This window comes from Dermacentor silvarum, chromosome 11, assembly GCF_013339745.2.
Source record: "Dermacentor silvarum isolate Dsil-2018 chromosome 11, BIME_Dsil_1.4, whole genome shotgun sequence".
Taxonomy (NCBI): Eukaryota; Metazoa; Arthropoda; class Arachnida; order Ixodida; family Ixodidae; genus Dermacentor; species Dermacentor silvarum.
Window position 1 is genome coordinate 52,550,219 of NC_051164.1, and position 23,490 is coordinate 52,573,708.

General features: G+C 46.8%; 1 protein-coding gene across 1 annotated transcript in view; it reads right to left on the reverse strand.

The window, feature by feature from the left end:
* The window catches only part of LOC119433007 (uncharacterized), a 280,121-nt gene that overhangs the window by 30,128 nt on the left and 226,503 nt on the right, over positions 1-23,490 (reverse strand). Inside the window, exon 2 of the mRNA XM_037700162.2 lies at positions 8,282-8,436. The gene's annotated coding sequence lies outside the window, so the exon portion shown is untranslated. The remainder of the gene's footprint in view (positions 1-8,281; positions 8,437-23,490) is intronic.

Below are 23,490 nucleotides of genomic sequence, written 5' to 3' on the forward strand. Positions count from 1 at the left end.
CCGTAAAAACGCTTCGCTAGAAGCACGACATCATGCTGCAAACAAGTTGTATGCAATGGTTGTTTGTAATGCCCTTACCATCAAACATTACGAAGAAATAAAATCACATATTTTGTCAGTGGGCATTTCATGCGCAAACTTCTACTTTGTGCAGATATTATTTCACAGTTGAAAGGTTAAGAGGGCACCGAAAAAAAGAATTAGGCTAAGCTATGCAGTAAATTGTGCACCTAAAGCAAAGCGGACACTATTACTTTGAGAATAGGCTTGGTTTTCAAGAAAGAAAGAAATACTAAAATAAAATAAGCGTCGCGATGCTTCTTTAGGCTCGTTCACAGCTTGCCGCGACTTCACAGCTTGCTTCACAGGCTCGTTCACAGCTTGCTCCGATAGCATGCTCTCCCGCAATTTATTTGTTTACCGGATGAGAGCTTATAATTATCATCCTATTTCGCTAACATGCATATTCTGCAAATTACTTGAGAATGTCATAACTTCTCATGTCTACACTCACCTGTAATCCAAAGCTATTTTCTTTTCTAATCAGCATGGTTTCAGGAAAGGCTACTCATGTGACACGCAGTTATTTGAATTCACGACTGACCTTCACTTTAACATGAACGCTAATGACCAAACTGACTGCATTTTCCTTGATTTCTTGAAAGCTTTCGATACTGTGCCCCATTGCCCTTTGATTTCCAAGTTGTCTGCCTTTGTTTAGATTCATTAACACTATCCTGGCTTCGTAACTTCCCGTCTATGCGTCAGCTATTTACAGTAGGTAATACCTTTTCATCTAACCTTGCAACGTCAGGTCCGGTGTTCCTGAAGGCAGCGTCCTTGGTTCATTACTCCCATTAATATACATTATTCACTTAGCCTCCAACATATCATCCTCAATTAGCCCTATAAAATGTTTTGATGACCAGTCTCTAAAATGACCTCAACTTTACTTATAGTTGGTGTAACACGTGGCAGATATCTCTTAACGCCTCTAAACGCACGTTAATTTCATTTGGCCGTAAACGCACTAACTCGGTGTTTCACTTTTCGATTAATACTACCATAATTACTAATATCCATTCTTACACATACCTTGGTGTCCACCTTACACCCGGCCTTGCAGGGGCTACGTATGTAGCAGGCGTGGCTTCTAAAGCTTCTAGGTCCCTCGGTTATCTGCGTAGAAACTTGCGTAATGCACCTCCTAACGTACGTAAATTAGCATACGCAACCTATGTTCGTCTGCAACAAGAATTTGCATCGTCCATATGGTCACCATATCAGGATTACCTTATGAGCATGTTAGAAGCTGTTCAGAATAGAGCAGCTAGACCCATCTCGCATAAGTACGACCATCCTTCAAGCATTACCCGAATAAAAAAATACATTGCACTTCAGTCATTAGAACCTCCAGACCGCATCGCATCCATGTCAAACCGCGAAACATTTCATGATAACCTGAATACGCACTTTGATAACACTGCATAATGATGTTCCACTGTACTTTTTGTAACTTTTGTTTCGTAACCTTTTTTTATGCTAACAATTTTTTTCTTCTGTTCAAACTGTTACCCCCCTTAGTCAATGCCTGTCATTGGGCCTGCAGGGTATTCACCATCATCAGCCTATATTTATGTCCACTGCAGGACGAAGGTATTATGCAAGGTATTATGAATCAATAAATAAATAAATCAATAAACTATGCAGTGTTCACACGGCACCAAATTCGCAATACAGCAAGTTTAGAGAACTTTTTCCTGCGAAAAACGGGCGTGTGCACGGGACGGAATACTTTGAATCCCGTCACGTCACACCGGCGGATCGGTGCTGAGGTTATGTCAGGAAATTATTTAAAGACGGAAACTTTTTCTTTAATGACAAGTTCTTATCCCGCCGAGCGAATGAAATTAAATCTAATTTAAAGTTACTGTTAACTGTCGCCCTACCTAAGTACATCAACATCTTCGCCATGCTGTACTATCAAGATACCAACCGCGGTCGTATGGCCGCTCGCGCGGAATGTCGACTTCTGTTCCGGCTTTTGTCTTGATTTGTCCTCACTATAGACGTACAGGGTTGATGATGATGATGACGTGTGGTGTTTTATGGCGCAAGGGCAGGTGATGGCCAAAGAGCGCCATGCCACCGTTTGTGAATTTGCAGTGGAGCGATGAATTCTGAGAAGTAGATGAGGCGTGGCTGTAAAGGGGCCTAAAATAATCGCTGTAAAGTGCGTAAAATATACATGTACTAAAATCATGGCAATGACTAATGAGGTGTACTATGAACTGAAGAATGCATTGAGAAAGAATGACACGATATTTAAAATATTTAAGATGCAGGAATTGGCGAGAAGCACTACTGCCTAAACAGAGCCCTTGAACCATGCGCACAAGGGCCTGGAGGCATGTACTATACCGATCTACTATCACAGCGGCATCCTCTGCCTCTGGAGAGAGGATGCGCTACGCATTTATTTGGCTGATAACATGTAAGACGGCATCGTTCAAAAAAGCGAGGACTGCTTTGGTATTAAAAAGCGGTTGTTTACCAAGAAACATAGCGGGATGGAGAGGAACACAATAGCAGGTATGCGAGAGGAAAGTGTTTCTTCCTCTCTCTCTCTCGGCTTCCCGACACTCCAGGAGGACATGGAGGACGGTGAGCCTCTCGCCACATCTATCACAGGTTGGAGGATCATTACCATTCAATAGAAAATTGTGAGTACCATATGTGTGTCCTATTCTGAGACGACAGAATAGGACATCAGTTTGCCGTGTTTTCGATGCAGAGAGCCAAAAACCTAACTGTGGCTTAATCAAGTGGAGCTTGTCATTTGTTTCCGCATCCCACAAGCGTTACCAGTGGATTCGCAGTTTCTTACGCAAGAAAGATTTCAAATCTGTTACAGGTACAGCAGCTGTAGGATTAACAGCGTGTGATGTTATTGACGTGGCCATTTGGTCGGCAAGAACATTACCCTCGATGCCTCTATGCCCAGGCACCCAGGATATTATGATTTGTTGTTTAGATGCATAAAGAGAGCAGATAAGTGAGTAGAGGTTGATAATTACAGAGTGTGTATGTTCTTGCGGCATCATTAACGCTTTAACAACGCTTAGAGAGTCGGTAAATATTACAGCCTTTTGGAGTTTCAGTGTATGAATGTGTTTCACTGCGGATAGTACTGCATAGGCCTCTGCCGTAAATATACTTGTTTGAGGATGAAGTACATCGGATTCCGAGAAGGACCGGCCGACTGCCGCCTAGGAAACGCCAGCGTGGGACTTTGATGTGTTTTTGTAAAATTCAGGGCAAGAGTACTTTGACTTTAGTTATAAAAAGTGCATTTGAAGGTGTGCATCTGGCGCGTGTTTTGTAATTTCAATAAACGATGTGTCACAGCCAACCAGCTGTCACTGTCACGGCGGTAGCAGCTTCGCTGGAGGCATTAGGCGATGTTCAAGTAGTGGAGCACCCATTTCTTCAGTGAGCTTTTCACACATAGCGAGAATGGCTGCTTCGCTGTTGGTCGGTCATTAAATAGTGTGGCGCATGTCGTATTGTTTATGGTAGAATAGGTAGGATGTGTATGGTTTGAACTTGTTTTCAGGAAATATGTAAAAATGGCATAAGACCTCTGAAGGCGGAGCGACCACATGTTTGCTTTTACATAAAGGCTTTGTACGGGGCTTGTCCCGAAGGCCCCGGTCGTGAGGCGGATTCCTAAATGGTGAACAGGATCCAACATCTTTAAAGCACTGGGTGCAGCAGACTATTACACTATCGCGCCGTAGTCAACTCGTGAGCCGACAAGGCACCTGTCCTAGTTCAAAGTGCATTTCCTGTCACTGCCCCATGTTGTGCGCGACAGCAGCTTCAATAAGTTCATTGTTTTCAGGCACGTAACCTTCAAGTATTTGATGGGCGGAACAAATGTGAGTCTCGAGTCCAATATGGTGCCGAGAAACTTGTGCTCTGCGCTTACAGGTAACGTGGTACCAGAAAGCTCAATAGCAGGGTCTGGCACTATTCATCTTATTGGTAAAAAGGACGCATGTGCTTTTCTGTGGGCTCAACCCAAAACCGTTTTCATCAGCCCCTTTAGCCACTTTATTTCAGCCGTGCTGGACATGGCGTTCGCAGACAGCAAAGTTGCACGATTTAAAACCAATCTGCACATCATCTACATATACAGAGTAGAACATCGTGGAATAGCCGTGCGTAGAGAATTCATTTTCACAATAAACGGTGTACAGCTAAGCACACCGCCTTGCAGGGACACCAGTTTCCTGGGTGAAAGAACTCGACAATGCCTGGCCCACCCTTACACGAAAGGTACGGTTAGAAAGGTATATTTCGATAGTACTCAACATATTCCCGCGGACACCCATAGTGGAGAGGTCTCGGATAGTACCAAAGCGCCACGTGGTGTCATACGCTTTCTTTAAGTCAAGAAATACTGCGAGAAAAAACTGTCTCTGTATAAAGGCATCCCTTATGATTGCCTCAATGCGGACAAGATGGTCTGTAGTTGACCTACCTTCTCGGAAGCCACATTGGTAGGGATCTAGTATTCCGTTGCTTTCTAGGAGACAGATTATGCGTCGGTTATTCATGTTTTCGAAGAGCTTGCCCAGACAGCTTGTCAAAGCAATGGGTCTGTAGCTACTAGGTAAGGACGGGTCCTTGCCCTGTTTAAGCATGGGGATTACTATAGCTTCGTTCCAAGAAGATGGAATGTGGCCAGCAGCCTACATGACATTAAAAATAGAGAGGAGTGTCTTTTGTGTTTCAGGGTGTAGGTGCTTGATCATTTCATACATGATACGGTCAGCACCTGGTGCCGAGCCGTTGCAACAAGTAGGAGAAGCTTTAGGTTCAGCTAAACTAAACGGGCGCTTATAATGTTCATTTCGGGCACATTTCCGATCGAGGGACTGTCGCTCTGCGCGCTCTTTGAACCTCAGAAATGTTTCTGTGTAATGAGATGCACTGGAGACATATCTAAATTGTTCGCCCAGACAATCTGCCTGATCCTCCAGGCCATCTCCTTGGGTACTCACTAAGGGCACCGTGTTTGTCTCACGACCCTTTAATTTATGCACCCTATTCCATACCTTTGCTTCGTCTGTGTAAGAATTTATACCAGAAATGTACCTCCCCTAACTCTCTCTCTCTCTGTGCACGTCGACTTGTCCCTCTGCCTTGCGATTTAACCGGTTTGAAATTAATAAGGTTTTCGGCAGTAGGAGAATTCTGAAGCAATCCCCAAGCTTTGTTTAAATTTTAGCGCGCTTTGCGACATTCTTCTTTCCACCAAGGATTGCGGCACTTCTTAGCCAATCTGTTGGTTTGTTTAATATATTTCGCAGCAGCGTCAATAATAAAACCAGTTAGACATGCTACGGCGTCGTCTACGTTAAGAGCAACAATGTCATCACGACCTAAGTGTGTGAGCTCTCGGAACAGTTCCCAGTTCGCCGAGTCCACGTTCCATCGAGGAGATTGTGACAGGCATCCATTTCGTTTCGTTGAGTCTAACATAATTGGGAAGTGGTCGTTACTATGTGGGTTCTTGAGAACGGACCACTCCTGGTATGGCATTAGTGTGCTCGACACTATGCTTAAGTCTATGGACGAGTATGTGGTATGTGTAATACTGTAGTACGTAGGTTCTTTCTTGTTCAATTCACCTGAAGAAAACAAAATTTTCTATAAGGCGCCTTCGCGCATCGCAACGAGAGTCGCCCCACAGGGGGCTATGAGCGTTAAAATCACCAACGACTATGTATGGCGGAGGAAGTTCATCGATGAAGCTCTGAAACTGTGTTCTGGAGAGCTGTAGGAAGGGGGGATGTAGATGGAGCTAATTGTGACTAGCTTCCCAAACAACACTGCTCGGGCAGCAACTGCCTCAAGGGACGTTCGGAGGCTTAATTGCTGACATGCAACGTCCTTATCAACAATTACGGCCACACCCCCCGACGAGGCGAGAGCGTCGTCGCGGTCTTTGCGGAAAGTGACATATTGCATTAGAAAGTTCGTCTGTGTTAATTTTAGGCATGCTTCTTGTACACACATCACCTTTGGATGGAATTTGCGGAGGAGTTCTTTATCATCGTCAAGATTGCGGAGAAGTCCTTTCACGTTCCATTGTAATACTTGGGTATCCATAATGGAAAAGTAGTGATGTGTGTCAAGAAAGATAAAAGTTCACAAGGCCTTTCCAGGCCCCGTGATGGGGGTTTCGCCTTTCTTCCTGGCTCGCTCGAGAGTGCTGCGCCGTTCTTTGGGCGTCTGAGACGCCGGTGTTTTGCTTGTATCCATCACCTTGTCTGAGGCGGTGGATAGTACTCGCTAAGCGGACACGTTCGCGGGGTTTTCGGGCCTATCTGCACGGGCAGTGGCCCTGGGTCCGGCAGACCCACGGGTATGCTGGCCCTCCTTGGCAGGGGGTGGAGCAGCACTGGCTGCTCCAGCCAGGTGGGCTGATGGCGTGACCGCTGTGACACTCCGTGTGACTTGGGTGGCCTCCGAATGATGTGAAGCTGCCCCCCGGCGCGCCACATCGCTGTAGGACGGAGTAGACTGGTTGTGCATAGACAAGCGTTTGCGTGCCTCTTGGATCGATAGGTTAAATTTGATTTTGAGTTCAATGATTTGCTTTTCTTTTTTCCAAGACGGGCATGAACGGGAGGGAGTAAGCGGGGTGATCTCCGCCACAGTTAGCACAGTGGGTGGTGAAAGTACAGGCGTCAGATAAGTGCTCATTGGATGCACATTTTGCACCAGTTGTGCGCCCTCGGCAGGTTTGCGAACCATGCCCGAAACGCTGACACTTGAAGCATCGGCGCGGATTCGGGATGCATGGCCGTACACGGAGTTTGCAGTGTCCAGTTTCTATTGAGTCGGGTAGGTTACTTGTTCCAAAGGTAATGATTATATGTTTAGTCGGGATTTGCTTATCGTCGCGTCTGATGGTTATTCTTTGGACTTTGACTGCATTCTGATCTTGCCACCCTTCAAGTAGCCCGCTCTCACTAAGATCGAGTAGGTCATCTTCAAAGACGACACCGCGGACAGTGTTCAAGGATCTGTGTGGCCCTACTGATACAGAATGTCTCCAAAAACACTAAGTTTTGACAATTTGCTGTACTGGGTCTTGTCACGAACTTCAAGAAGAAGGTCGCCGCTTCCCATCTTAGTTACTTTGTAGCCTGGGTCAAGTGATTCTGTCAACGATTTTGCCACAACAAAAGGAGATATCATGCGGACTGTCTTAGTTTCATGGTGACTGTGAATCACGCGATACTTTGGGAATGTTTCTTTTGGCTGCATGAAAACTTGAAACTTTCATCGGTGCGCCCCCTCTTGAGGGAGCGATCAGGTAGTGAAGGGAAATAGGATTCCACCAATAAGATTGCTATATTAGGCAGGGATGGCCGCCACCCACCATGGAGCCCAACTAGGGGATGACACAGCACAACTATTCAGTTCTGTGCACACCAGCGGTGCATCCCCACTATAACCAAATACCTATACCCAAGGCTGGATATAACGCACAAGGCATTGCTGCCCATGAAGGCGGAAGCAAAAGGAAAATAAAGAGAGAACGGGAAAGATTGAAAGTGACAGAGAAAGACGAAGATTGGAGATAGAGACAGGAAAAGGCAACTCCCGATTTCCCCCGGGTGGGTCAGTCCGGGGTGCCGTCTACGCGAAGCGCAGGCCAAAGGGGTGTGTTGCCTCCACTGAGGGGCCATAAAGGTCCTGGCACTCAGCATTGGCTCAAACCCCAGGATCCCCTTTTCCCCGGACACGGCTAAGCCACGCAAGGTTAACGCGGGAGGGTCCAACCCCCGTGTGCTCGGGTCCGTGGTGTCACAACACACCAAACGCGTGCTGGCGCAGACGCCCCTGCGGGGAGACGTACAGGGTCGAAGACAAATCAGCAGGATGTGTACGCCAACGGTGACGCCCAAGCGGTCTAAGCACATGGCTGCGCCGACTACAAGCGAGCCGTAACAACCGTGGCCAAGCAACTGAGGTGGGACTGTCAGTCACCCGAAGCAGAGTGATCAGAACACCCGTGTCAGAAAGCGGTATCTAGCTACGATGGGGTGGATCTGTGAAATGAGCGACTCTGGAGACTGTCCCATTTTTGCTTGGGAATCCGGGCTCTTACAACAATCCTAAATATACTGCTCCTCCCCCAAAGACCCTTCACTATGTAAAACATTTCTTGAATCTGCCAAGTAAAGGTACGCCCGCTCACCCGCACGTGGCTTCCAATCGGAGTGCCCAGCCCTTGCGATTGAGCCGCCCGTGGTCGTGGGAAACAGTAGACCAGCTTGCGACGTTCGTGTCAGTAGCAGTAGCAGTCGCAGTTTACCACTTGGATCGACTTGCTGTAGATCGGGCCTGGTAGATCTGCAAGGTAGAAAACAAAAATAAGTCACAGTGTTGATGGCTTCTCTTTGGTCACGCATCGTTCAAATCTGTTCCGTGAAGACGTCAGGTTGTCCGTGGCGATGATCAGCTTTCTGGCGTTCTGAAGCTTTCTACAACCACTGAACACCAGCGCCCCCACTCAGGGACACTATAAAATGAGCAGTCTCGCCCGAATGGCAAAATATGGCAAATGACCTTGGGCATCAGCTGCACATAACAATATAAAATGATACACAGGTTGAGCATTTCACTAATGGTTCTGAGACTCATGGCGCTCTTTGGCCATACCTGGCCCTTGCGTCATAAAACACCACACATCATGAATGGTTCTGAGACGGCGTTCTAAGAATACGCAGGATCATAGGCGCCGATTGCGGGGGGGCTAGAAGGCTTGAGCCCTCCCTACCCCCCCTCCGAAATTTTCCCGCTGACCCTCCCCCCCCCCCCCGGAGATTAGAGAAGGGTACAGGGGGCATCATGTCTTTTTTTGTACGGCTTTGGACAGATTGATTCATATTCGGCTGCATATGTCGTGAATGATCGACGTCACTCTAGCTCTGCTCACTGAAAGGTATGTCAACGTGGTCGCTGGAAGCGACCTGCAAAGCCGCTATGGGAAATGCCGGACGTTTTCGGCGCGGCCGCCGGAGAAACAGGAAGATGAAAATTATCTTGAACTCCATTATTTGAGGCTTCACTATCCTCATCATCATCAAAGGCCCGCGCTCCTGCGAGCGCGTCCCAGAGCAAGGCCCAGGGCATGCTCTTCCGGCGACCTTGAGGACAGAACGCGCGCGCGTACGGACGGTTCGAGCAGGCTCGAGCTCTTTGAAGGAGCCGCGCGGGGGGGTGGAGAGGAGGGGGGAAAGCAACTTAGCGCGTGCTGCGGCGCCTATACTCCCTTTCTCATCGCCGCCGCCCGTGGCTAGAATTTTCGGGGTTTTTATGTAAGAGCGTGCTCGGCGTGCTGCTTGTTATTTGGTTCTTAGGTCAGGCTTCAAGCAGCGAAGTAGGCAACCCCGAGTTATTGAAGTCAGTCTGTCTGTGATACGTCCTACTCCTAATGAGTGTTCACCTCGAGGTAGTTTACCGAAGGGAAGAAAGAAGAACCTTGAACTTTACTCGGCCTATTTGTTCTGTGTATGTACAGTCTGCGACACTGTTGTCACGAAGAAACGGTTGGCGCGTTTTTTCATGTTATTTTCAGCGAAGCTGCTTACCCCTAGCGCCCTTATGAATGAGCCGCACGTGTGCTCTCGAAAGGAAGGGGGGGGGAGGGGGGAGGGGGTATTTAGGGACACGCAATCCACCGGCACGGGACCTTCAACGCCCGCTTCTGAACCGACAGAGGTTTGCCTTAGCGGCACAGGCTAGACATCTGCCACTGTAACCACTGCCTTCGCACGCGTGCGAATTGCTGGTGAGGATCCAGTCCCTAACATTAAAGCACAATAGGGACAAAATTACCAACCAGCTTGAAAACATGCGTGCAAATGGCTTCTGTATGACGCGTCATTGAATAAGGTACTTTGTGACACCTGTCGCACTGCTTGTAAGATGAGCATTTTCCTTCCAAATCCTTCCGGGGTAAAGGACTCTCGCTTGAAGTTTGTGCAAAATTGGGTTTTCTAACTGGAAGAAAGCTCCTTTAACATATAAAAGTCATGAGTCCTCGAATCTGCACCGTGCGGTCATGAGCGTAACCGCAGCTGTAAAAAGGTGGGTGAATGTAGCAACTGCTTGTGTAATTGGGAAGCAAATAGAAAAGGTTGAACAAGGAAAGACCTTTGCCCCTTTTAAAGGGCATCCTCTGCCATTTTAATCGTAGCATTGACAACTGCTGTGGGCAATGCAGCGTTGGCGCTGCAAATATGTCAGGGCAGCACAGAGGTGTGCAAGCCCTCGTACCACAGGAGGAGCCGCGAGCACTGTACGTACAATGTCTTGCGCACACATGAGTCAGGAAGTGGAAATGTGTCGCTATTTCGTGAGCATGACACCAGAAATTATAAACTTTGTTACTTGCTGCTCAAACCGTTTAGATACGTTTCAGGCATTTCAGAAAGACAATGAGAGCTAAAACTTGCAGAAGTTCTGTCCCGCAAGGTGTATGCTAAGAGAAACATCCCTCAAGTCGATTGTTAAGTACTATAATCACCTGATCTCGTTTCTTCATGGCCTAGCATCAGAAGAATGGAACGACGCCGCAGCCAAAGATAGTGGATTTTTTTAAAGCACTGTCAAACTTCGACACATGCTTCATCCTCAAGCTCCTTACATTCGTGTTTTTGCCATTAGACACACTAAGTACTGCGTTGCAGAAAGCCGCATTGAGATTAGATCAAGCAGAAAAAACTGTCTAGGCCATCAGGGAGAACCTTGGCGGATTTCGGAAGGAAGGATTATGGAACGAGACACACCCAGGGACACGTGAATAGGAATTTACTGTTAAAGAGAAAGAAGTTCCTGCGCCAAGGCAAAAAAAGTCGAATTTTCATTCCGAAAATTGGGAATTTCTTTAGCTCACAAAACATCTCCTCCTTCGGGGCTTCATCATTTGGCTTTAGCCACAGGAGCATCTGCTTGGCCATTTGCGACTACCTCTTTGACACAAGAGGGCTATTCTCGAAATCAATAATTGGATAGCTCATTAAATCGTTGATTGTGTGTTCGAAATTATTCTAATACCACAAAAAACTTTTGCTGTTTATAATTACAATTATTTTTATTTCTGTATCTACCATGTCAATCTGTTTCGTAAGTATTATAAACGTTATACCTCACCCTCATTCACTTTTTCGTTTACGTTTTTTTCTCTTCCCCTCACTTTAACCTTTAACCACCGGCTTCTTCAACAATACCCCGTATTGGGTAAGTGTCACAAGTGATGAACAAGCAAGCAAGAAAAGGAATGCTTCAATACGACATGATGGTGGATCTGTACTTCAACTATTTCCTTCCGCTGAGGACAGGTACCGCCAGCGGTTCTAAGGTATTGGAAACAGATTCCTCGCTGGACGACATGTATCCACTATAAATGTGGCAGCACATGACACAAACTGAACAGTTTATGACTGGGAATGGTGACAGCACGCACCTGTTGAAGTTCTGCGCGCAAGTTATTGAGCCTGAACGGCTCAACGTTCACCGTAGTATGCTCATAGACAGAGCAAGGCTGCGCAATACACTCTTGAAAACGTTTCAGGATGTTGTAGCTAGATGCTTTCGGGCGGTAACTGTGAGCAGGTGTGAGTTCTTTTTCCCGAGGTTCCTAAGCTTCCCAAGACCGCTTTGACTATCCCAGGCACGTCATGCACACCTGAGAGATCATTTTCATGCCTCCGTCGCGTGAAAACATACCTGAGGTCAACAATTCGACAAGCGCGGTTGAATCACATAGCAGTTCTCCTTGGGCACAGAGAGCTCGCCCACAAAATGAATCCCAGTGACACCATATGCGAGTTTATTGAGAGATCAACTGTGCGTAGAGACACATTATCGATTGTGCGGTAGTCTCTGTATAAAAGGATAGTGAACTTTATCACAGTATAATGCATCAGCTTTACTCAAGCTGCCACAGCCCCCTGACCTTAATTTATCCCCTCCCATAAAACCTGCCTTTTGCCGCTTCGTTATTACAACCTCTACCCTTTGAGTATTGAGTTTGGTAGATCATATTGATTTTTGAAAGGTGGAGAGTTTATGATCTGTCTTTAGATTTTACCGCGAATCTGTTAAGGGCTAGTTCCTCCAGGATCATGTCCGCGTGTAGAAAAAAACTATTATCATCAGCATCGTTCGGCTCCATGTAAGTGATCGTTTGGATTCACGTGCGTGGTGGTTTCCCGTCACTTGTGCCTTAGCACAGGTGTCAAAACGGATTATTGATAACCCATTGTTATAGCCCTCGTCACCACCGATGCCTTATTCACAATTGTCTCGATACTCGGTGGCGGCAGGTCCCACCAATGGTTGTGCCCCCTTGTCTCGTGACGTAGAGATCACGCTAGAGCTGTTATTACCAGTTGCCTTTTGGACTCGCCATGGTACGGACGCTCGTTTACCCACATCTTCCAGGATCCTAAGTCAGTACCCTGACGTTGCCGTGCAGTGGGCCGCGGATACATGAACGCTGTGGCTCAAACGCAAGTCTATGACGATGGGGCGGACTTGACGCAGCAACCGCACCACTTCGCCATCGCGCCGGGCGAAAACAAGACACCGGTGTCCTTGCTCTTTCACGAATATGCTGATGACGCTCAATAAAGCAAGTAATGTTAATATGTAGAAATTCACTATAGCAATATTCACTATAGTAGACCCACCATAGTTACAGCTTCACTGGCTCCCATCTTGACAGTAGTGGAAGGGCTGTGAAGATTATATCGTTAGCTTACTGTGAGAATGTTTGTATTGCCATGTGTTTCTTAGGCACGAAGAGCTTAAAATCTCTTAATTTTTTTAATTGTTAGCTTAATGTGGAAATCTTTGTATTGTCCAAAGCTCCTTACAAACGAAGGGTTTGTAATGATTTTGTATTATTTCAATTGATAACTTGTTGAAAAAATGTTCGTGTTGCCCAATCTTCCCTCTCACTTTGACGAAGGGCGTTATGAATGTCTACCAACAGTTTACGTCTTCTTTAAGTTTATTTTTTTATTTATTGAGTCAGTATCTTAAGAACCATGCGGTCATTCTTTTTAGCATATTCGCTCGACTATAGAAAGCTTTCTCGTTCTTCAGTCGCTGGGGTGATTTACATAAATTCTGTCGCGCTCCGATGGACGAGCCTTCGACTTCGACTTCCCAGTCAGTAGATGCACCTGGCTCCTTTGGACGATCACAAGGCCGAGATGTTGCAATGCTTTCGCATTCATCCACGTAGGGATACCGAAGTTCCCTTGAATTTTCTTTATTTTCAGGTTTTTTTTCTTTTCCTGCTTTTAATTTAATTTTTTATTGCGATAGCTATTATAGGGACCCTTCAAGCGCATTTATGCTGTCGCCGTGATGTTCCGTATGAAGTCCAAGGGTGATAACACCGTCGCCGCGTGCCTTATGCTGTATGAGCGAATGAAAGCATACGAGGGTAGCCGACGATCGCGGCTCAGTCTGGAGCGTGCAAGAGAGGGAAGTTGATAGGAAGCGCGCCGTCTTCCGTCGTGCGAAAGGCCGTGGTGCGATGGGAGTGAGGGAGCGGGGGGACCGGCGTTGTTGTCCGACAGCAACTGCGCATTCCGCGACCGCGCGCATATAGGGAACCGCCGATCGCGGCTCAATATCGCACGCGCAGGGAAGGGAGGCAGCGCGGGTGGGAGGCAGTGGGGGGAATGGCGTTCGACTCCAGCACTAACTGAGTACTTAGGCTTATCTTGGAAATAATCTGCATGCGGCTCATATCTTTGTGAGTGTGGTGTTCTCGTCGCTCAGTTTGCGTTAAAGCGATACACAGCACCAAGGTCACATCACTCGCTGCGGCTGCCGCACTTCCTGACACAGGCATTTTGACAGCCGGTGTCTGCGGTCATCGAGTGTGATCTGTTCATGTTTTCCTGTGCTCACTCACACCGTGCTTGTTCATTTAGTTAGCAAGCGAATATTTCCAAGATTATACGTGCGAAAAAACTACTATCCTTACTTCGTATAGCTGTCTACTAATTTACTATCGCAATCAATGCTTCGCCTTTCGGTCACAACTGCGGCTCTTTTTCGTTACGACCATGACACGGCGACACCGACGTCACCGATTTTGATCTCTTAAATGAGAGAAAAATCGACGACGGCGTAACCGAGCGAACGAGCACAACAGCGAAAGATGAAAGAGCTCGACGCGAGCCGCGAACGGCGGAGACCAATGAGAGCGGCTCCTTCAGTGACGTGCACGCGGGAAACTAGTTTCATGCAGACCCGCCCAACCGCTCATTGCGTACTCGTATCTGGTCTCAGCCGGACCGCACGTTTCGTACTATCGTATGCTCGCGTCAGCTCTCGCTCACGCTTATTTGGTTTGCTTTATCTAGTCTCGTTCGCGCTTGTTTGATTGTCATGGTTTGCGATTGTTTTGTAGTCTGATTGTATGCGCGAAGCGAATCGTGCAGTACTTTCTGGAAGCCAAGCGGCACCAGCCATTACAGTGGAACCTTCGGCGAGTCACGCACAAAAGCCGACACGTTTGCCCCGCAGATAAGATTTTCCACCGATTACCGAGTCTGATACATCGCTCTCTCAATTTCTTTGCCTCAATATATTGGGAAATGAAAACATGTATACAGCTGCGCTGAAATTTTGCATTACCGAGTATCGTAATCAGCGGTGAACTTATTTTCTTGGCTAATTTTCCCGTGGATGCGCCCGCCTGTGTTCCAACGCGTGTTCTTCAGAAGCTTCTGCATTGTCGCAGATGCAATTCTCATGTTCCTTGCATTTTCCCCGCGTACCAAGCAGTTATAACGCAAGCTCTCGCCTGTGTTCTAACTGCGCCTTCATAAGGGTTGCGTTTCGTATACGTTACCTAGCCACGTTCTGACGTCTCACCAGTTTCTTAGGGCGCCACATAGTCACAGAAATTTCATATTCAAAGTAATAAAAGCCATGAACTCACCCAGAAATGGGTACTTTCTGGTCTAGGACCCCCCCAAGTCGATTGCGGCGGTCGCCTGCCGAGAAATTTCTAACAATAGTTTGGGCCCTAGAATTTTCTACAATAATTGTTGTATGAAAATCTATAGTTCAGGCTTTGCGCTGTTGTGGGTCGGCACCTGGCACCTTTCTCACAAAATATCGCGTCGGAAGTTCGTGCGCCCTCAAGTAGGTGGCGTAAAGCGCACAGAAGTTTGTGAATTCACAGAAATTCACCTATCTATGTTCAGATACCGCTACGGGCTTTTTAGGACACGAAACGGAAAGCAGAATGGAACGGGGAAGAAAATGAGCCCGGGCACCTATCCGAACAATGCTACGCAATAAAGGGAAATGAAAAGTGCTTGGCGGTGTTGCACGTGCCTATTTTATAATTATCATAAACGTGCTAACCCACCCTGACTACTTTTTTCGTTTAACTTTTTCTCTCTTTGCCATCCCTTTTACTTCTCCATCCCTTTTACCTTTAAAAGCAGCGTTGCGCTGCTAAGCACGAGATCGCGGGATCGAATCCCGGCCGCGGCGGCCGCATTTCGATGGAGGCGAAATGCAAAAACGCCCATGTGCTTGCGTTGTAGTAGTGCACGTTAAAGAACCCCAGGTGGTCAAAATTAATCCGGAGCCCTCCACTACGGCGTGTCTCATAATCGGAACTGGTTTTGGCACGTAAAACCCCAGAAAGAAGAACTTATAAAAGCAGGCTTCTTGGCCTATTCCCCGTAGTGGGTAAGCGCCTCAAGTGAAGGAGCAAGCAAGCAAGCGCATGCGCGCGCACGTGCACGTAGCCTCGTTGGCACGCGGACACGAGGCACGTCGTCGGTCGTTCCATTTCGTGCTGCGCTCCGGGCGGTCTCCCAGAAGGCAAGCGGTCGACGACCCACGTCTGAAGAACCCAATGAGCAAGATCGCACTCGAACGCAGCACGAAAACAAGTATGCCCGTCATCAGGCGGGACTGCCAGCTAGGGAGACGCCGTCCGCCAGAGAAGACCGGAGCGGACGAATCGACAGCCGGCTTCCATCGCCTTGATGACCCCTCCGGAGCAGCACGACTGGCGCCCGCTGCCAAGCGAATGCCAGTGACGCCAGCAGCGGCTTCCGAAGACGTCGCCGACACTGAAACCAACCGGGCCCGCTATGTGCTTCTTCAGGGTGATTCCGGCGTCGTCCGAGGTATCCGCGGACGAAGACCACGTGGAAGATCAGAAAGGTGGCAGAACAAGCCCCGCCGACCGACGCCGAAGCGTCAACCACCATCGAGGTGCCTGTACCGCCAAACGAGGATGCTTGCCGGAAGCAGCCGCCGAGGACCTGCCTATCCCCGAGCGACGCCGCCTGCCCACTGTCACCGGGATTCCGAAGCATCGGCGTCGCTCGTGGTTCTACGCGTTCTACTCCTCCGGCAGCTCCACTGGCCGAGGTACAGTGACGGTCCAGAGCCAAGGATCTAGCTGGTTTGGGTCTCGACCGATGGTGGCGTGCGGAGAAGCGAAGGCGAAAAGTCGGCGGCGCTGCGACCGCGTCGCCTCCAGCAGCCGCGCCACACGGGCTGACTTGTGCGGCAACTGCCGTGGCCACAAGTGCGGGGCGCGCCGACAACCGTGCGTCGCCATTCGGCTGGACAGGCGGACCCGTTCCCGCCACTTAGGGTCAAGCTGGATCATGTCGAGTTCCGGCGAGACCCAGCCGTCGCGTGCTAATGGTGACGATGAAAGCTGTCGGCAGCACTCGGGGGCGTTCACGCAGCAAGGCTAGAAAGAAAGGGCCAGCACGTGCGACCGAGGCTACAAAACAATTAAGTGCATCTTGCTTGAGACGGACGTCATTGATCATTGTAAACAAATGAATTCGCCTGTTTTTATTGTGATCTCGAACGCCATCGAAATATATTTGAAATGCTTGTTATTGTAATTTTTGGTTTGTTTTTTGTGCTCTGTCTAGATCACCACGGTAACCCTTCGACTGCTTGGTCGGTCGGTGCGTATATATATATCAGGCGCGTAGCCAGGGGGGGGGGGGGGGGGGGCTGATGGGGCTTCAGCCGCCCCCCCCCCCCCCCCGAAATTTGTTAGTGCCGGCATGCACCGCCGACCAAAACTACCACCGACGCCAGGAATCATTCCGAATTTTGTCTACAGTGTCTATTTCACGCTCGAAAAGACATGTCGGTACGAACATTGCGAACTCTGACTGGATTTCGTGACAACGCCCTTGCACCTGGAGTCACGTTACGCTAGGAGCCCCATCAGAGCACAAACTTTTCAAAGGCTTTTCGAAAGCGAGCGGGCGCGTTGCGGCATCTCGCAGCGGCCGCGGAATCTACGGAGCGCACGGATTTCAATTCCGAAACTTTATGGGTATAAACTTCTGATAAACTTTTGACGCGAAAGGTGCACTGACATTTCCAAAGGTGTGCTTTAGAAGATTTTCAATTCTGGAACTTTATGAGGTTAATGCTGTTATAAACTTGGACCAACATGCATGCACTGGAGCCCTCGTGTCCAAGCCGTTCCAGAAATGAAAGCACGCGCTCGCAATCTTCCAGCACACACGAACATACTAAATATTACCGTGACTGTGAGCTAGCAGCTGATAATTTTCTCCAAACATTTTCAGGAAGCGTGCCCAATGTGATCGAACAGCTGGAGCAGGGCAGGCAAAGTAAAATATGAGAAAACAGGAGAAATGAAATGGCCTATTATTGAGGAAATTCTTTTTGCGGGCTACAAGGTCTGGCTCTCCGTGGCCACAGGGACAGTGGCGCTATAGATTTAAGCATAGCCCCCGCTGAAAATACAGGTATTTTCAGAGCGCTTCTTCGCATGCGAGCTGACTGTGGAGATACATATCTGAAGAACCATTTGGAAGGTTGCCTGGTATATAAGCCCAGATGCACAAAACCAAATTATAGAAAATTGTGGCGAAATTATCAAAGAAAGCCTAGTTGCAATAGCAGGCTCTTTCTCCATACTTCCTGACGAAACGACGGACATCGCTGAAATCGAACAGCCTACTGTTTGTGCAAGGTGCCTAAACAAGGATGCCAACGACCTTGAGGGAATGTTTTAGGTTTTAGCACCGCAATAGATGCACTCTCTCTTTGCGACTGCAGGTTCTATGTAAATGTGTACAAACTGTTCCAGATTCTAGTCACCCTTCCAGTGACCACTGCCAGCGCAGAGAGAATATTTTTTTAACAAGAGTTTACTAAAGACTACTTGCGCTCTACAATGTATGTGGAACGCATGGTTAGACTAGTGCTTCTATACACCCACAGAGACGTCGGCATCAACGTGTCCGAAGTCAATGACCGCTTCGCTCAACTTACCCGCCGCGAGAAGTTTGTCCTTTAGATAGCGAAGCAGCAAAAATCAATGCAAGTAAAAAGCTCTGTTCCTTCAGGTTCATAAGCTCGTAATTATGAAAACGTATGACTGTTCGTTAGCTTTTAAAACCGCAGAAATTTTCGCCGTTTATTCTAGCAGTTAGCATCATAATCAAAATTGTCATGCGAATACGAAAATTACGGGGACATCACTAACCAGTTTTGAGCGACCTTGCTCATTGAAAGCCTGGCCCACGCGGCGTTTGCCAAAGACACACTGGGATGTTGGGTAGTTCAACTTGCCGCATCAACTGTGGCTTTCGTTTGTCCTTTTCTTTCCTTTTTAGCTACCTGCTTTTATTTCTTTTTTGAAACGAAGCAAAACCCTCCTTAAATATTGGATGCAGAGTAATTGTTGCCGCTGTGCAGGCAGTTAAATCACACATTTTCGTACTGATTTCCGCATTATTCCTCTATTATTCTACCTGTATGGTGCTGTCGCGACCGCTGCATGGCCCGAGTACATATCACGATTTCTGCGATCATAGTTTTGTTCTTGCCTAGATCATCTGTCTTTCTATGCGCGAAGTTTACTATCTCCGACTCCGCAACGTGTTTATTTGTCTTGTTTGACGCATAATATGCAGTGACGTTTGCTTAAATACGTAGATTTATTGGAGACTTAGGCGTATATTTAAATATCTTGTTGCGAGGTGTTGTGTATACAAGCAGTGAACTTTGTTTCCTGCGACTCTTTTTTGCCCTTTAACGAGTTGTATCTTCGCATTTGTATATTCCATTCTATCTTCGCATTTCTAATGTATATTTTGCAGAACTCCTGCTTTTATGTGACTGCCACAGATACGAAGATGAGAGAATTGCCCTTCGGAATGCTTTGGGGCACTTAGACGACAGGTCTTTTACGGAGGAAAAGATCTTGGGCGCGTGGCCTCGTGCGTCTGCTATGTGCAGGGCTACAAAGGCGCTGCTGCGTTTTTTTGAACTGCATAAGCCTGTATGACCGCCTGTGACGAAACTCAGCGATGAACGCTTAACTGTAAATGTGCAACGTGTGAACTTCTCTCTTCCTCCTCTTTCAATCCCTTCTTCCCCTTCCCCAGTGCAGGGTAGCCTACCGGGCTCAGCATGGTTAACGTCCCTGCCTTTCCCTTATGACTTCTCTCTCTCTCTCTCCTACTTTTTATTGCGATAGCAATTATATGGACACAATTATATGAACGGGATTTCTGCCGTCGGCGTCGCCGTCGCCGTCAGGTTCCGTATAGATTCCAAGGGCGTTAAAATCGTCGCCGCGCCCCGTATGCGCGAGTGAAAGCGCGCGGGGAACGCGTGCTATCACGGAGAGCCGACGCACGGCGGAAAGCAAACGCGATTGTCGCCCAAAAGGCCGTGAGGGTATGGGGGGAGGGAGGCGGGGCGACGCTGTGCTGCGGCACCAAATGCTTATCTTGCAACCCAGCGCTTGCAAGGCGAACTGGCAACGCAATCTCCCACGCTAAAGCAAAAAAAAAAAAAGCGGGGAGGCAGCGCGGGAGGGACGGGGGGAGCAGCTTCTACTCTGCCAACAAATACGCTTGCACTGGCTGTGGTGGCCGTTGCCCGCACCGTCTCTTTATCTCCACCACGGCCGGGCTCGACTGGCGCGCGCACTCGCTTCTTAAGAAGCGAGCGAGCGCGCGTGCCAGTCGAGCCCGGCCGCGTCTCCACACGGCTCTGACCTTTATGCGCTGTCCATTCGCCGCTCAGTTTCCGTTGAAGCAATAGACCACACGATTCTTCGCCCGCTGCAGCGGCCGCGCCAGCGTTTTGACAGTCGTTGTCTGCGGTCATTCAGTGTGATCTATTCATGTTTGCTTTTGCGCGATGACACCACGCTTGTCAATTCAGTTAGAAAGCGAATGTGTCCAAGTTTATGCCGCCGATAAAACTACTCTACTATCCCTACTCCGAATAGCTCTCTAGCAATTTGCTATCGCAATTGATGCTTCGCCTTTCGGGCGAAACTGCGACATTTTTATTTATACTCAGCGGTGCGAGTATAATCTCGGAGTAATTACAATACACGACCGGTAACAGCTGCTCCTGCGCAATCTATTGCAACGAAGGACAGCGTCATTGAGGTTTTTTTTTTCTGGCCGTTGCATATGTGCAAAAATGTAAACAAGGTTCTTGAATGACGAAGATTCATCAAAAGATTTGTCCTCAACTTATTCATTTCATGGCCTTTACGTTCTTCATATCAGCTGTATACGATGCTTTGCTGGTTTCGAACGGATATAGTTCTAAAGTCCGTGTGATATTTTCTTTACTTATTAAATAGACAAAAAAAAAACGCGGCCGCATTGATATCAGTTATTTCTGCCAGAATTTTTCGGACATACGAATATATTCTTTCATGAAAAAATACATATTTTACTTGACAGTGCATAGCGTTCAATAATTCGTTTGCAGCATATACAATGGCATTGGCAATGCAGTTATTATTCATGTATTTGATCCCTCGACAAAGTCTATAAGGAGGAGGCCGCGCTGCAACCTGAGCCCTCCCCGAACAAAATTTCAGGCTACGCCACTGATATATATATATATCAGTGGCGTAGCCTGAAATATATATATATATATATATATATATATATATATATATATATATATATGTGTGTGTGTGTGTGTGTGTGCGTGTGCGTGTGCGTGTGCGTGTGTGTGTGTGTGTGTGTGTGTGTGTGTGTGTGTGTGTAACGAACAGCTTGGATGAAAATTTTCGAACGGCTGGTGGAGTGGCTGTTGGGAGGCCTTCGCGAAATGTCCTCTATCCATATGCAGGGTGTCCCAACTTTCATGCCCCAATATTTTAAAATATGAAAATGCCACCAAGCTGGACATAATCAAGGTAATGTTGTTTGCCTTCGCTTTGAGGTACATAGATTATTTTTTTGCATTCCGCCTAATTGCACAATTATTCTTATTTATGAACTGCGCAAATATAATTAGATGAAAAGTGTCAATGAGAAAACGGTAGAGCAACATAAACTCCCGATACAGCTTTCTCTTGCTCAATACGTGCTACATAAAAGTGTTTTTCTGAGAATGAAAGAAGCCCGCGAATAGACGCCAAATTGCCGCGACAACTGGCCGCTCGAGGCACTTTGCGTGTATTCGCGGGCTGCTTCCACGCTCGGAAAATACTTTTATGTTGTTGATGAAATCATGCGCCTACTACAGACAAATAATCAGAATTATGTAACGATAATAAATATGCCTAAGTATTCAAGCAGTATGTTGGCGCCGTTGTATATGTCATTACTCCGTTCCAAAGGGGAATTCACTGATAATCATCAGGCAATTAAATACTGTGTTGAAAAGTGGTGAAGTTTGTTCTTCTTTTCAGAGAAAAGAGGCGACCGGGACAAAAGGTGGTAAGGCCTGACGAGGCCCCGGTACAAATACAGCTGCCAGTAAAATGTACATAGAAGCATAGAAGGCGCGACAAATATGTCGAAAACAACGTTGCAATGCGTACAGTGTAACTTAATAATGTAAAAATTCATACACGTACAATTACAATGCATAAATGACTGGTGAATTAAGACACGAAAGATGCGACTACAGTACTTCTCCGCAACAAAGATAGAGAAAGACATATATAGACATATGGTGGGTTACATTTTTTTACATTTGAATTTCGCCTTCAATAAAACGTCGTTTCGTGTTTTTCGTGAACACATTTTCAGATAAACAAAAATCATCAGTAAAGGCAAATTTGTTGAGGGCTTTGTGTACTTGAAAATTTAGCTTTTGTCTGCCATAATTCGTGCGCGTTCGCGGAACTCGTAGTTTTACCTCACGAAGGTTGTAATTTATACTCCTGTCAGTAAAAGAGTACAAATGGTTTGAATGAATGTATTGCAACATCCGTAGGTAATACACTTGGTCAGCTTGTATTATGCGATGTCCAACAAACAAGGGTTGTGCACGTAATTTCTATGGTGCACCGTAATAGCCTTCAATAGTACTTAAGGCTGTTTTTTGTAGCAGCAGTAGTTTATCGTAATTTGAAGACGTTGTCCTACCCATCTAGAATTCAATATGCCAGTTTTGAGAATATGACGTTGCGTTATACATTGACACATTTAACCAAACAGGCAACAGTTTAGGAATTCTAAAAAGCTGACCAACAATTTTGCTCAGTCCGGAAGCAAGTCTTTAGAAATGTACAGACCAAGAAAGACTTTCACTAAAGCACATGCCGAGAAATGTTTGAGAAGAAACCTGACTGATTTTTGCATTATCATAACGGATCTGTATAGAAGAACGTTCCACGGGGTTGATCGGCTTGAAGATAATATATTTTGTTTCAATAATATTTAAACTGAGCTTATTTGCGCGTAATGAATCACGAAGCTTCAGTAAATAAGTGTTAACCATACTTTGGAAGGCGGGTAATGAGTGAGAAGGAAATAAAAAGATTTGGGTCGTCAGCCTACATTAAAAGATCTGGAGAATTATTTATATCGGCTAGGTCATTGATATATGTAATGAATAATGAAGGCCCTAGTATTGATCCCTGTGGGACAGAGGAGATGTATCGGAGGAGATGTTACTTGTTCGTATGTATTCGGAACTATTACTCAGATAACTTCTCAACAGGTTCAGCGCAATACCGCGAAACCCAGTCACAAAGCTTCTTAAGAAGAGTACCATGATTTACGCAATCAAAGGCCTTGAGGAAATCTAAAAATAGTCCAAGCGTATATTTCTTACATTCAATATTATCTATTATTCTGTCTTTAATACTAACAGAGCTTGTTCCGTCGATCTATTTTTTATAAACCCATACTGTGAATTTGCAATGACATTGCATTTATGCGGAAAATTGGCTATCCAAGAATTATTAACGCTTTTGAAAATTTTTGATAGAACAGAAATACCGAAATAGGTCGGTAATTATACAGTTTATTTATGTCACCAAATTTATATATTGGAACCACTCCAGCCAATTTTATTTGTCCGGAAAAACACCTGCTGACAACTTAAGGTTTATAATTTATGGCA